The sequence below is a fragment of the Mytilus galloprovincialis genome, chromosome 13, assembly GCF_965363235.1.
Source record: "Mytilus galloprovincialis chromosome 13, xbMytGall1.hap1.1, whole genome shotgun sequence".
Lineage (NCBI taxonomy): Eukaryota > Metazoa > Mollusca > Bivalvia > Mytilida > Mytilidae > Mytilus > Mytilus galloprovincialis.
In genome coordinates this window covers 7424292-7438170 of record NC_134850.1, presented here as the reverse complement: position 1 = coordinate 7438170, position 13879 = coordinate 7424292, and positions in this window count along the sequence as shown.

Sequence of the window (13879 nt, the reverse complement as noted above, 5' to 3'; positions counted from 1 at the left end):
TTTTATTGTACATGTTTCTCAGAATTGCATAAAAGTTACCACCTATATATATTATGTTTTAATAGCTTATATTTTAAACCAGAATGAATGACTTTGTCAAACACTTTTTTGAAATCAACAAAGCAAGCATAAAGTTTCCCACCTTTCATACTAGTGTACTCATCCATTATAGTTTTTAATACAAACATGTCCTACTTTTACTTGGAAAACCAACCTGACATGGATTTATGATATTTTTTGTTTCTAAATATTTATCAAGCCTTTTGTTTAGTATTGAATTGAATAGTTTTCCTATACACATATTAATTGCAATACCCCTGTAGAAATATAATGTAATGAAGTTTCAAAAAGAAGTTGTATTGTCGGTATACCATAAAAAAATTAATTTTTACATAAAAATTCTAAATTTTTAGTCGTTTATATGAATTTTGAAAATCGCAAATGTGTGAGAAAACATGCGTAAATACGAATCACATCTTGGACTAACAGATAATAATTTGTTTGAATCTTCATCATGTGTTTTTTTCTGTTGTAAATACTTATCACAAAACCGTAAATGTGAGCAAAAAACATACAAATTAAAGTTAGAATTTTGTTGATGGGATATTAAAATCTTTGATTTTTGTCGAGCCTTCGACTTTTGTCGAAAAAGCGAGACAGCGATCCTACATTCCGTCGTCGGCGTCGTCGTTGTCGTCGGCGGCGTCCACAAATTCACTCTGTTGTTTAAGTTTTTAGAATTTTAATAACTTTTTTAAACTATCCTGTATTTCTAACAATCTTGGACAGAAGCTTGTTTATGATCAAAAGCTAGTAACTAGTAGGAAATTGTGTTAACATTTTGTACCTGTTTATCCGTATTTTACTTTGAATGGTCTTAGTTTTTCTTCCAGTTAACATTGCATACAGTCTGCAGTTTAAGTTTTTAAAACATTTATTATAGATTCATAAACTATCCTTGATTTTAACCAAACTTGGACAGAAGCTTCTTACAATCAAAAGATAGTATCGAGAGGAATATTTTTATTTGATTTTTTTCCTCATTTTTGTTAAGCCTGAGATGAATAGCAAAATTAGGCGAGACACTGGGTTCCGCCGACCCATTACGCATTTTATTTTTGTTACATTTCATGTTAATCTTGTGAATCTTATAAATGTTTTAAATACTTTAACCGCAGACTGTATGTAATGTTAACTGGCAGAAAAACCGTGAGTCGATTTATAAGCAAAATACGGAAAAAATGATTTTATTTTACAAAATTTACTTCTGGATACTATCTTATGATCCTAAACAAGCTTCTGTCCAAGTTTGGTAGAAATCCAGGATAGTGTAAGAAAGTTATTAAAATTTTAAAAACTTTAACCACAGAGTGAATGTAATGTTTCATTGCAGAAAAACTAAGTCCATTTATAAGTAAAAAAATTCGTAAGGGTTCCACGGAACCCAGTGTCTCGCCTAATTTTGCTGTTAATTGCAGACTCAACAAAAATGAGGAAAAACATCAATAAAAATTGCCCTCTCGATACTGTCTTTAGATTGAAAGAAGCTTCCAAGTTTGGTAAAAAATCCAGGATAGTTTAAGAATCTAATAAATGTTTTATAAACTTTAACTGCAGACTGTTTGTAATGTTAACTGGAAGAAAAACTAAGTCCATTTATATGTAAAAATACGGAAAAAGTAATTTTTTTTTTTACAAAATTTACCTCTGAATAATATCTTATGATCAGAAACAAGCTTTTGTCTAAGTTTGGTAGAAATCCAGGATAGTTTAAGAACATTATAAAAATTTAAAAAACTTAAACCAGAGTGAATGTTTTGTTTCTGGCAAAAAAAATAAGTCCATTTATAAGTAAAATACGGAAAAGTGGAAATTTATTTTTACAAAATTTTCTTCTTGATACTATCTTATGATCATAAACAAGTTTATGTCCAAGTTTGGTACAAATCAAGGATAGTTTATGAAAGTTGTTCAAATTTTAAAAACTTTAACCACAGAGTGAATGTAATGTTTCCGCGCAGAAAAACTAAGTCCATTTATAAGTAAAATACAGAAAAGTGGAAATTTATTTTTACAAAATTTTCTTCTTGATACTATCTTATGATCATAAACAAGTTTATGTCCAATTTTGGTACAAATCAAGGATAGTTTATGAAAGTTATTCAAATTTTAAAAACTTTAACCACAGAGTGAATGTAATGTTTCCTCGCAGAAAAACTAAGTCCATTTATAAGTAAAATACGGAAAAAAATTTATTTTATTTTTTCAAAATTTACTTCTGGATACTTTCTTATGATCATAAACAAGCTTCTGTCCAAGTTTGGTAGAAATTCAGTATAGTTTAAGAAAGTTATTAAAATTTCAAAAACTTTAACCACAGAGTGAATATTTGCTGACGCCGACGACGACGAAATGTAGGATCGCTTAGTCTCGCTTTTTCGACTAAAGTCGAAGGCTCGACAAAAACGGAAACAATTGAGTAAAAACGGAAAAAAATGAATTTTATTTTTACAAAATTTACTTTTGGACACTTTCTTAAGAACATAAACAAGCTTCTGTCCAAATTTGGTAGAAATCCAGGATAGTTAAAGAAAGTTATTAAAATTTCAAAAACTTTAACCACAGAGTGAATAAAGTCGAAGGCTCGACAAAAATTACTTCCCAAGTTATTTTTTGAGTACGAACTAACCCAAAAATCTTAAACTTGACATAGTTTGAAATCCATTATATCTTCTTCTTTGTGACCTTTTTTTTTTTAGTATTAACAAACAGTTAGAATGGATATAGATAGTGAAGTGAAGTAGATTTATTTTATACAATTAACATGCAAAGTAAGGGGAGACAATTCAATCTTAATATAAATGCATTAAAACTTACTATATGTCAACTTTATACAAATTATGAAGCTTATAATGTATTGGGATGACATATATCTGGTTTCAATATAAATTCAAATCCACACCTTTTGGTCTCTGATGGATATGGACTTTATCTTATTGGCAATCATCACGTGACCACTCAGCTGAACTTTTCGTAGATAAGCAGCAGCTGTCAACTACCAACAGTAAAGAATTAGGTTAAGCCATGATTTCCAATGATGTTTTATTACAACAATTCTAAATATTTACAGTTTACTCAGAATCTAAAGATCATTACGACTGCAAAAGATGCCCTTTAATTTTGTTTCATATCAAATGAGTATGCAGTGATTAGCCAAAGCAATGCTATAATGGATGAACTGACATATTTTGTTCAAGACTTTATACTATATTTGAGCACATGCATGTTACTCTTCGTGACTTATCAACATCTTTTACTGGCACTCAAATGCCTGAATCACATGCCTGCATCACGTGATCTTCGGCTGAGGTTATTGAAAGGACTAGCTATCTTTTCTCAGAATTCAGTTCTGAATTTTTGGTTATTCGGTCAAAACAGCTACTGGAAGACTAGAATGAAGGCAAGATTTAGGTTTCCATTTTGGTATCTTTTTAGCAATATATCAACCTTTTATAAAACTGTTTGTTATTAATGAACACGAACAAGGAAAACCTATGCCAAATTAGTGTCAAAATCGAAAAGGTATTGTTTAAAGTACTTTAAAACTGCAAATTATAAAAAAAAAAATGAATATGTTTTACAAGTATGTCCTACAATGGATAAGTTTAAATATAAACGAAGAGTATATGAAATTTCTTGTTAAAGAAAATCTGCAGTTTACAAGTAGAAACTGTCTCAGGTTAACGTTTGTTATACATCAGTTTAACTGTTACTGTGGCACCCTTCATACAATTTTATGAAAGTCAGGCAGAATTTTTTTTAATAATATAAACTTTTGAAATTTTTTTTTTCCATTTTAGCTTCGATGTTAGTCAGATACTATTACGGTATAAGTACAATAATTTGTTTATGGAAATCAATGATTGTTAACTGAACATGTCGGTCTGGCAAGGTTTATCTAACCTAAATCGCGTGTTCATGGTTAATTCGTTAATGTTAAGTTTTCATAGGCGGATCCCCCCCCTTTCGTGGGAAAAATTTGGTTGTTTGTTTAGGGAATCATTGAAGCATGACTGGAGCGGCCCCACCCTTTTAGGTCAGTCAGCGGGCCCCCCCTTAGGAAAAGTTTTGGATCCGCCACTGGTTTTCATGGTAATTTCCGTTTATCATGCTTTAAGCAATGACTATATGCGGTGCATGGAATGACTGCACTGTGTTTATGTTGTTTGGCAGAGTTTATCTGACTTTGACCTAATTTTTTCTCACCACTTGGCGTCATTGACCAATATTTTTTACAAAAATCTTCTCCTCTGAAACTACTAGGCCAAATTGAGTCCAACTTGGCCCTAATCATCCTTGGGTATCTAGTTCAAAAATGTATCCGAACACTCTGCCAACCATCCAATATGGCCACCATTGCTTAAAATAGAACATATGAGTAAAATATAGTTTTTGGCTAATAACTCTGAAGCCAAAACATTTAGAGCAAGCTGGTATCGGTTAAAATTGTTCATTAGATCAAGATCTATCAGCACTGAATTATCTGACAGATCAGACAATCCGTTTTTAGTTTGCTGCCCCTCAATTGATAATTTTAAGGAAAAAATGTAGTTTTTTGGTTATTATCTTAAATAGTATAATAGATAGAGATTAACTGTAAACAGCTACGGAATGTTCAGTATGGTAAGTTTTCAAATATTTTTCATGATTTGACCCCTAGAGTTATTGCCGTTTACATTAAATTTTTCAAAATTTTTCAATAATTTTTGTAATCTTTTACAAAAATTTCGCCTAAAACTATTGAGCCAAATTAAACCAAACTTAGCATAAATCATCCTTAGGGTATCTTGTTTAAAAATGTATCCACTAATTCTGCCCACCAAACAAGATGGCCACCATGTATAAAAATAGAAAATAGGTGTAAAATGCAATTTTCGTCGTAGTTCAAAAATCATTTGGTTTCTTGGCTGTAATTTTAGTTTAAGTATATAATTCTCTGTGAATTTTAACTAAAGACCAAAACTTTATGGGATCGAAATTATTCACACAGAAAATACATAAAGGCAATTATCAAAGCAGACACATTTCAATTTTGTGATAACTACGTTTTTTAACGAGTTAATTTGCCATCCAAATTGATATTTTATAGTATGTCTTTTTTATGTGGTGATGTTACAATATTGTTTCAGATAAGGGAGAAGGTTTGGTGCCATTAAAACGTTTAATCCCGCTGCAATTGTTTGCACCTGCCCAAAGTCTGGAATCTGATGTTCAGTACGTAGATGTCGTTTGTTGATGTGGTTCATAAGTGTTTCTCGTTTCTCATTTTTTATATGATTAGACCGTTGATTTTCCTGTTTGAATGGTTTTACACTAGTATTTTTGGGGCCCTTTATTGCTTGCTGTTCGGCGTGAGCCAATGCTCTGTGTTGAAGACCGTACCTCACGGCTTGACCTATAATGGTTTACTTTTCTGAATTGTTACTTGGACGGAGAGTTGTCTCATTGGCACTCATACCTTTTTTTTCTCAGTTTCGTGCTGTGTAGATTTGTTATTCAGTATAAATGATTTGAGGGTTGAGATCTCATAAACATGTTTAACCCCGCCGCATTTTTGCGCCTGTCCCAAGTCCGGAGCCTCTGGCCTTTGGAGTTTAGTATGGCGTTCATTATCACTGAACTAGTATATATATTTATTTAGGGGCCAGCTGAAGGACGCCTACGGGTCAGAGAATTTCTCGCTGCATTGATGACCTGTTGGTGACCTTCTGCTGTTGTCTGTTCTATGGGCGGGTGGTTGTCTCCTTGACACATGCCCCATTTCCATTCTCAATTTTATCATATATAATATGATAATAGTGATTCGATATTTAATCTAATGACTCGTTCAGTCGAATGATTCGTTATTGAGTATCATGATTTGTGTATTCGTTACAGTTTGTGCATTAATTAGCAAATTTATTATCATGCATTTTCTGTTTTTACAGTAGCGAATGAACATATGTGAAAAGTTTGAGTTGCCTCCCATTGACTTGTTAAAATAGCTTGTCGGAGAAAAGTTAATTAGCTTTTGCATTTTAACTTTTTTTTTAGAGTTGTGAGAAAAAGCACTACATATGTGATCGGATAACAATTGTTAAATAATTCCTACAAGCAATTATTACATTTAAGTCCATTACAAGTGTTAAGTTTAATTAATTGTTCAATTGAAAAGTTCATATAGTTCATATCAACTAATAAAATATTTAAATTGATATGGAATTAAATAAATCTCTAATATCCTTTTATTAGTTTGAAATTATTGTATTTAGCTAAAATTTCTTTAATATTTCTGATGTGTCTTATGTTAATAAACATTTCCATTCCAAAACATTTATTTTCAATATAAAGTAAAAAAAGTTTTAAATAAACTCTTCATGGATACCAGGATTAAATTTCGTATTTGTATTTTCTTTATTTCTTTAAAATTCATAATAGCTCTAACCCCAAAATCTACTATTTTTCCTTATCAAAAGTAATAAAATGTTGCAATTTTATCATGTTCTCTAATTATTTTTACATTTAAATACTTATAAAATCATTTAAATAGTTATAAAAACACCTATTGTTCTATATAAACATCTATTGAAATTTTTTGTTGGCGTTCAAGGAATAGGTAACATATAAAATGTTGGCATTCGAGGAAGACTACCTTGCAATGATAACAACGTTCAAAGAGAACAAAAATATGATAAAAAGTTAAACAAGATACAATAAGTTAAGCATATATATGAATTGAAAGGAAGTTAACGACTAGTTCATGAGGGGAGGAATAAAGAAATGTATTGTTGGAGCTTTCTTTTAATACAACTGGCCGAAAATTTTCACTACATAAGTACATATATTAAGCTTATTTTCAAAATCTACCATTATTTAATTAACACCTGTTAAACTAAAGAAAATGTAGTTAATGCTTTGGTGACATAAGTTACCAGCAGATGTCAGCAGCCGACAACAGCTGCGCACGAATATAATCCATAGACACAAATATAAAACGGCAGTTGCACGGAAGTACAGGTCCACATTTCTTGATCTCTTAAACTAAAAAGACCCATTTTTCCAACTGTTTAGGACTTAATCCCCTATCACATTGGCATTCGGTTCTTCTCGTCATATATAGATATTTTGATTTGAACGGATCAAACATTTTCAATAACCTCATCATCATCAAGCACTCTTTCAATTTCCTCTGAATCATCATGCACTCGTCCAATCTCCTCTGAATCATCATGCACTCACTCAATCTCATTTGAATCATCAGGCACTCAATTAATCTCCTCTTAATTATCAAGCACTCGCTTAATCTCCTCTAAATCACCATGCACTCACTCAATCTCCTCTGAATCATCATGTACTCGCTCAATCTCATCTAAATCATCAATCACTCGCTTAATCTCCTCTAAATCACCATGCACTCACTCAATCTCCTCTGAATCATCATGTACTCGCTCAATCTCATCTAAATCATCAAGCACTCGCTCAATCTTCCTTAAATCATCATGCATAACTCAATCTCCGTATTACTCAATCTCCTTCGAATCATCATGCACTCACTCAATCTCCTCTGAATCACCATGCGCTCACTCAATATTATTTGAATCATCATGCGCTCACTCATTTTCCTTTGAATCCTCATGCACTCACTCAATCTCCTCTGAATCATCTTGCACACGCTCAATCTCCACTGAATCACCATGCACTCACATTCTCTTATGAATCATTATGCACTCACTCAATCTCCTCTGAATCATCATGCACTCACATAATCTCCTCTGAACCATCATGCACTCACTCAATCTTCTCTGAATCATCATGCACTCGCTCAATCTCCCTTAAATCATCATGCATAACTTAATCTCCTTCGAATCATCATGCACTCACTCAATCTCCTCTGAATCATCATGCGCTCACTCAATATCATTTGAATCATCATGCGCTCACTCACTTTCCTTTGAATCCTCATGCACTAACTCAATCTTCTCTGAATCATCACGCACTCACATAATTTCCTATGAACCATCATGCACTCACTCAATCTCCCTTAAATCATCATGCATAACACAATCTACGTATTACTCAATCTCCTTTAAATCATCACGAACTCGCTCAATCTCATCTAAACCATCAAGCATTCGCTCAATAACCTTTAAATCATCAAGCACTCGTTCAATTTCCTCTGAATCATCACGCACTCGTCCAATCTCCTCTGAATCATCATGCGCTCACTCAATCTCATTTGAATCATCATTCGCTCACTCACTTTCCTTTGAATCCTCATGCACTAACTCAATCTTCTCTGAATCATCACGCACTCACATAATTTCCTATGAACCATCATGCACTCACTCAATCTCGTCTGAATCATCATGCACTCCCTCAATATTCTCTGAATCATCATGCATTCATTCAATCTCCTCTGAATCATCATGTACTCGTTCAATCTCCTATGAATCATGCGCTCACTCAAATCTCCTCTGAATCATCATGCCCTAACTCAATCTCCTTCGAATCATCATGCACTCACTCAATCTCCTCTAAACCATCTAGGATGTTGAGGGAGTGCATGATGATTCAGACGAGATTGAGTGAGTGCATGATGGTTCAGAGGAGATTATGTGAGTGCATGATGATTCAGAGGAGATTGAGTGAGTGCATAATGATTCAGAAGAGCATGTGAGTGCATGGTGATTCAGTGGAGATTGAGCGTGTGCAAGATGATTCAGAGGAGATTGAGTGAGTGCATGAGGATTCAAAGGAAAGTGAGTGAGCGCATGATGATTCAAATGATATTGAGTGAGCGCATGATGATTCAGAGGAGATTGAGTGAGTGCATGATGATTCGAAGGAGATTAAGTTATTTATGATGATTTAAGGGAGATTGAGCGAGTGCATGATGATTCAGAGAAGATTGAGTGAGTGCATGATGGTTCAGAGGAGATTATGTGAGTGCATGATGATTCAGAGGAGATTGAGTGAGTGCATAATGATTCAGAAGAGAATGTGAGTGCATGGTGATTCAGTGGAGATTGAGCGTGTGCAAGATGATTCAGAGGAGATTGAGTGAGTGCATGAGGATTCAAAGGAAAATGAGTGAGCGCATGATGATTCAAATAATATTGAGTGAGCGCATGGTGATTCAGAGGAGATTGAGTGAGTGCATGATGATTCGAAGGAGATTGAGTAATACGGAGATTGAGTTGTGCATGATGATTTAAGGAAGATTGAGCGAGTGCTTGATGATTTAGATGAGATTAAGCGAGTACATGATGATTCAGAGGAGATTGAGTGAGTGCATGGTGATTTAGAGGAGATTAAGCGAGTGATTGATGATTTAGATGAGATTGAGCGAGTACATGATGATTCAGAGGAGATTGAGTGAGTACATGGTGATTTAGAGGAGATTAAGCGAGTGCTTGATAATTAAGAGGAGATTGAGTGAGTGCCTGATGATTCAAATGAGATTGAGTGAGTGCATGATGATTCAGAGGAGATTGGACGAGTGCATGATGATTCAGAGGAAATTGAACGAGTGCTTGATGATTATGAGTTTATTGAGCGAGTGCTCGATGGTTCAGGTGAGATTGAGCGAGTTCTTGATGATTTAAAGGAGATTGAGTAATACGGAGATTGAGTTATGCATGATGATTTAGAGGAGATTGGGCGAGTGCTTGATGATTTAGAGGAGATTGAGTGAGTGCATGATGATTCAAATGAGATTGAGTGAGCGCATGATTATTCAGAGGAGATTGGACGAGTGTATGATCATTCAGAGGAAAGTGAACGAGTGCTTGATGGTTTAGAGGAGATTGAGTGAGTGCATGATGATTCGAAGGAGATTGAGTTAGGGCATGATGATTCAGAGGAGATTTGAGTGAGCGCATGATTCATAGGAGATTGAACGAGTACATGATGATTCAGAGGAGATTGAATGAATGCATGATGATTCAGAGAATATTGAGGGAGTGCATGATGATTCAGAGGATATTGAGTGAGTGCATGATGGTTCATAGGAAATTATGTGAGTGCGTGATGATTCAGAGAAGATTGAGTGAGTGCATGAGGATTCAAAGGAAAGTGAGTGAGCGAATGATGATTCAAATGAGATTGAGTGAGCGCATGATGATTCAGAGGAGATTGGACGAGTGCGTGATGATTCAGAGGAAATTGAACGAGTGTTTGATGATTTAAAGGTTATTGAGCGAATGCTTGATGGTTTAGATGAGATTGAGCGAGTTCGTGATGATTTAAAGGAGATTGAGTAATACGTAGATTGTGTTATGCATGATGATTTAAGGGAGATTGAGTGAGTGCATGATGGTTCATAGGAAATTATGTGAGTGCGTGATGATTCAGAGAAGATTGAGTGAGTGCATGAGGATTCAAAGGAAAGTGAGTGAGCGCATGATGATTCAAATGATATTGAGTGAGCGCATGATGATTCAGAGGAGATTGAGTGAGTGCATGATGATTCGAAGGAGATTAAGTTATGCATGATGATTTAAGGGAGATTGAGCGAGTGCATGATGATTCAGAGAAGATTGAGTGAGTGCATGATGGTTCAGAGGAGATTATGTGAGTGCATGATGATTCAGAGGAGATTGAGTGAGTGCATAATGATTCATAAGAGAATGTGAGTGCATGGTGATTCAGTGGAGATTGAGCGTGTGCAAGATGATTCAGAGGAGATTGAGTGAGTGCATGAGGATTCAAAGGAAAATGAGTGAGCGCATGATGATTCAAATAATATTGAGTGAGCGCATGGTGATTCAGAGGAGATTGAGTGAGTGCATGATGATTCGAAGGAGATTGAGTAATACGGAGATTGAGTTATGCATGATGATTTAAGGAAGATTGAGCGAGTGCTTGATGATTTAGATGAGATTGAGCGAGTACATGATGATTCAGAGGAGATTGAGTGAGTGCATGGTGATTTAGAGGAGATTAAGCGAGTGATTGATGATTTAGATGAGATTGAGCGAGTACATGATGATTCAGAGGAGATTGAGTGAGTGCATGGTGATTTAGAGGAGATTAAGCGAGTGCTTGATAATTAAGAGGAGATTGAGTGAGTGCCTGATGATTCAAATGAGATTGAGTGAGTGCATGATGATTCAGAGGAGATTGGACGAGTGCATGATGATTCAGAGGAAATTGAAAGAGTGCTTGATGATTATGAGGTTATTGAGCGAGTGCTTGATGGTTCAGGTGAGATTGAGCGAGTTCTTGATGATTTAAAGGAGATTGAGTAATACGGAGATTGAGTTATGCATGATGATTTAGAGGAGATTGGGCGAGTGCTTGATGATTTAGAGGAGATTGAGTGAGTGCATGATGATTCAAATGAGATTGAGTGAGCGCATGATTATTCAGAGGAGATTGAGCGAGTGTATGATCATTCAGAGGAAAGTGAACGAGTGCTTGATGGTTTAGAGGAGATTGAGTGAGTGCATGATGATTCGAAGGAGATTGAGTTAGGGCATGATCATTCAGAGGAGATTTGAGTGAGCGCATGATTCATAGGAGATTGAACGAGTACATGATGATTCAGAGGAGATTGAATGAATGCATGATGATTCAGAGAATATTGAGGGAGTGCATGATGATTCAGAGGATATTGAGTGAGTGCATGATGGTTCATAGGAAATTATGTGAGTGCGTGATGATTCAGAGAAGATTGAGTGAGTGCATGAGGATTCAAAGGAAAGTGAGTGAGCGAATGATGATTCAAATGAGATTGAGTGAGCGCATGATGATTCAGAGGAGATTGGACGAGTGCATGATGATTCAGAGGAAATTGAACGAGTGCTTGATGATTTTAAGGTTATTGAGCGAATGCTTGATGGTTTAGATGAGATTGAGCGAGTTCGTGATGATTTAAAGGAGATTGAGTAATACGTAGATTGTGTTATGCAAATATTACAGTATATTATGCATATTATGGCATTGTTTTTAAGAAAAATTCCAGGGTAAATTATGTCCGGCGAAACAAACATACGCCGTGTTCACAAAATCTCTTTCTATGGATATGATACTCGGAAGTGGAAATTTTTCAAAGACGTTTTCCGATTGATTTCATGGAAATATAATCTTAATCCAAAGTTGCTTTGAAGAACTCGCGATATTATTTTTCCTTTTCGGAAAAATAGATGAACAAGTTAAAGCAAAGAAACTGAGTTTGAGTTGAACCTATCTTAATTTTCCCAGTAAAAATATTCTCTTACGCATCTGGACTATTTATTATAAAACTGCAAATATCGATAGAGTGACCGGTGTGTTCGCTTCGGATTCGGGTGGTCAGAACTTCGACCCCAATTAGACGCGTTAAAATCTCAATTTCTCACAACGAACAAGGGATAAGTGCTACTATAACATGTATAAAGTTAAAATAAGTAAAAAAAAAATAACCGAAAATTTAAAATGACGAATACAGATATTAAAACGAAGAAAGAAAAGAAATCTAACACAAAGCATTCGTAAAAGATTACCTTATTAAATTCAAAAACATTAACTAACTCACTTTAAAAATGTTAAGAAAAGATAGAAAAAAATATTATTATGTGAAGCTTTACGAAGCCGCGGATTTGATCCACAATGTATACTCATTGAGGCTTCCCTAAAACTGAGATGCGGTCAGATTTGGCTGGACATTACCATCAAAAATAAATAATAAAAAGGATATCAGACTCGATTAATGTTTATTTAGGGATTTTAATCTCATTTAAGCTTCTTAGAAAACACTTAACCACCAGGAAGAGGAAATGTTATATAAAACCCAATTATATTCGACGATTCCCCAAGTTCACCCCATTAAGATGCTGGTAATACTACCCACATATAATCAAATTCCTCTACACATAACGAGGAAGTAACTCGGATACAGCGGCTGGGTGTCTGATTCACTGATAAGGCCAAGCGTAGTTCATTCTTCACTTATACTCAGTTACACTTCACACACAATGAAGATCTTCCAGCACAAACTTGATGATTGCTTTTATAACCAAATTTAAACGAAGAATCATCAGCAAAGCATGCTTTAATACCAGCATCGTTAATTGAAATTAAGATGTATAAATATATATAGGGAAAGAACATCCCGGTCGCATTTTGTTGGAAGTGATAAAACAAATACTTAAATGATTAACTTTTCCGAACATCTAACGATTTATTTTACTACAATCTAAAGAAGACATCGTGTAATGGAATAATATGTGACACATCAGTAACGCAGTTGCGGATCCAAAGGGATGGGGGGGGAATAACCCCCCTTTTTTTAGCGATCAATCATTAGAACGGGGACATATGATTGGAACCCCCCTTTTCTTCTGGGTTGGGAACCCTCTTTTTTTAAATGTCTAGACTCTGCCTAGCGGGTGGGGTCCGGGTTTGGGAACACCCCCTTTTATTTGGCAACATGCATTTGTATGGGGACATAACTCCGGAAATATGGATGGAAACCTCTTTTGTGTATGACTTACATATGTTGGTACCCCCCCCTTTATATGACTTGAATGTATTTGGACTGAACACCGTTTAAAACTGCTACTGGATCCGCCTGCACTTAATATAAATTTCCACTCTATGCTGTTAGTCAAGCATGTAAAAAAAAGTTTATCTATATGTATGATTGCCAATGAAACAATTCAGTTTAGTTTCAGTAACGACCAAGGGATGGTGATAATCGGCTAGTAGTTACATCAGTCAGTATAAACCGAAAACAATCAGTATCGTAGACGTGGTACCACAGGCACATGCTAGATTTGAATTGAAATATAAAATATGTTTTGTGCTAGGTCTTTTGGTTTGGAGCTTTTATAAACTCCCCCCTTTAAACCTGAAACAG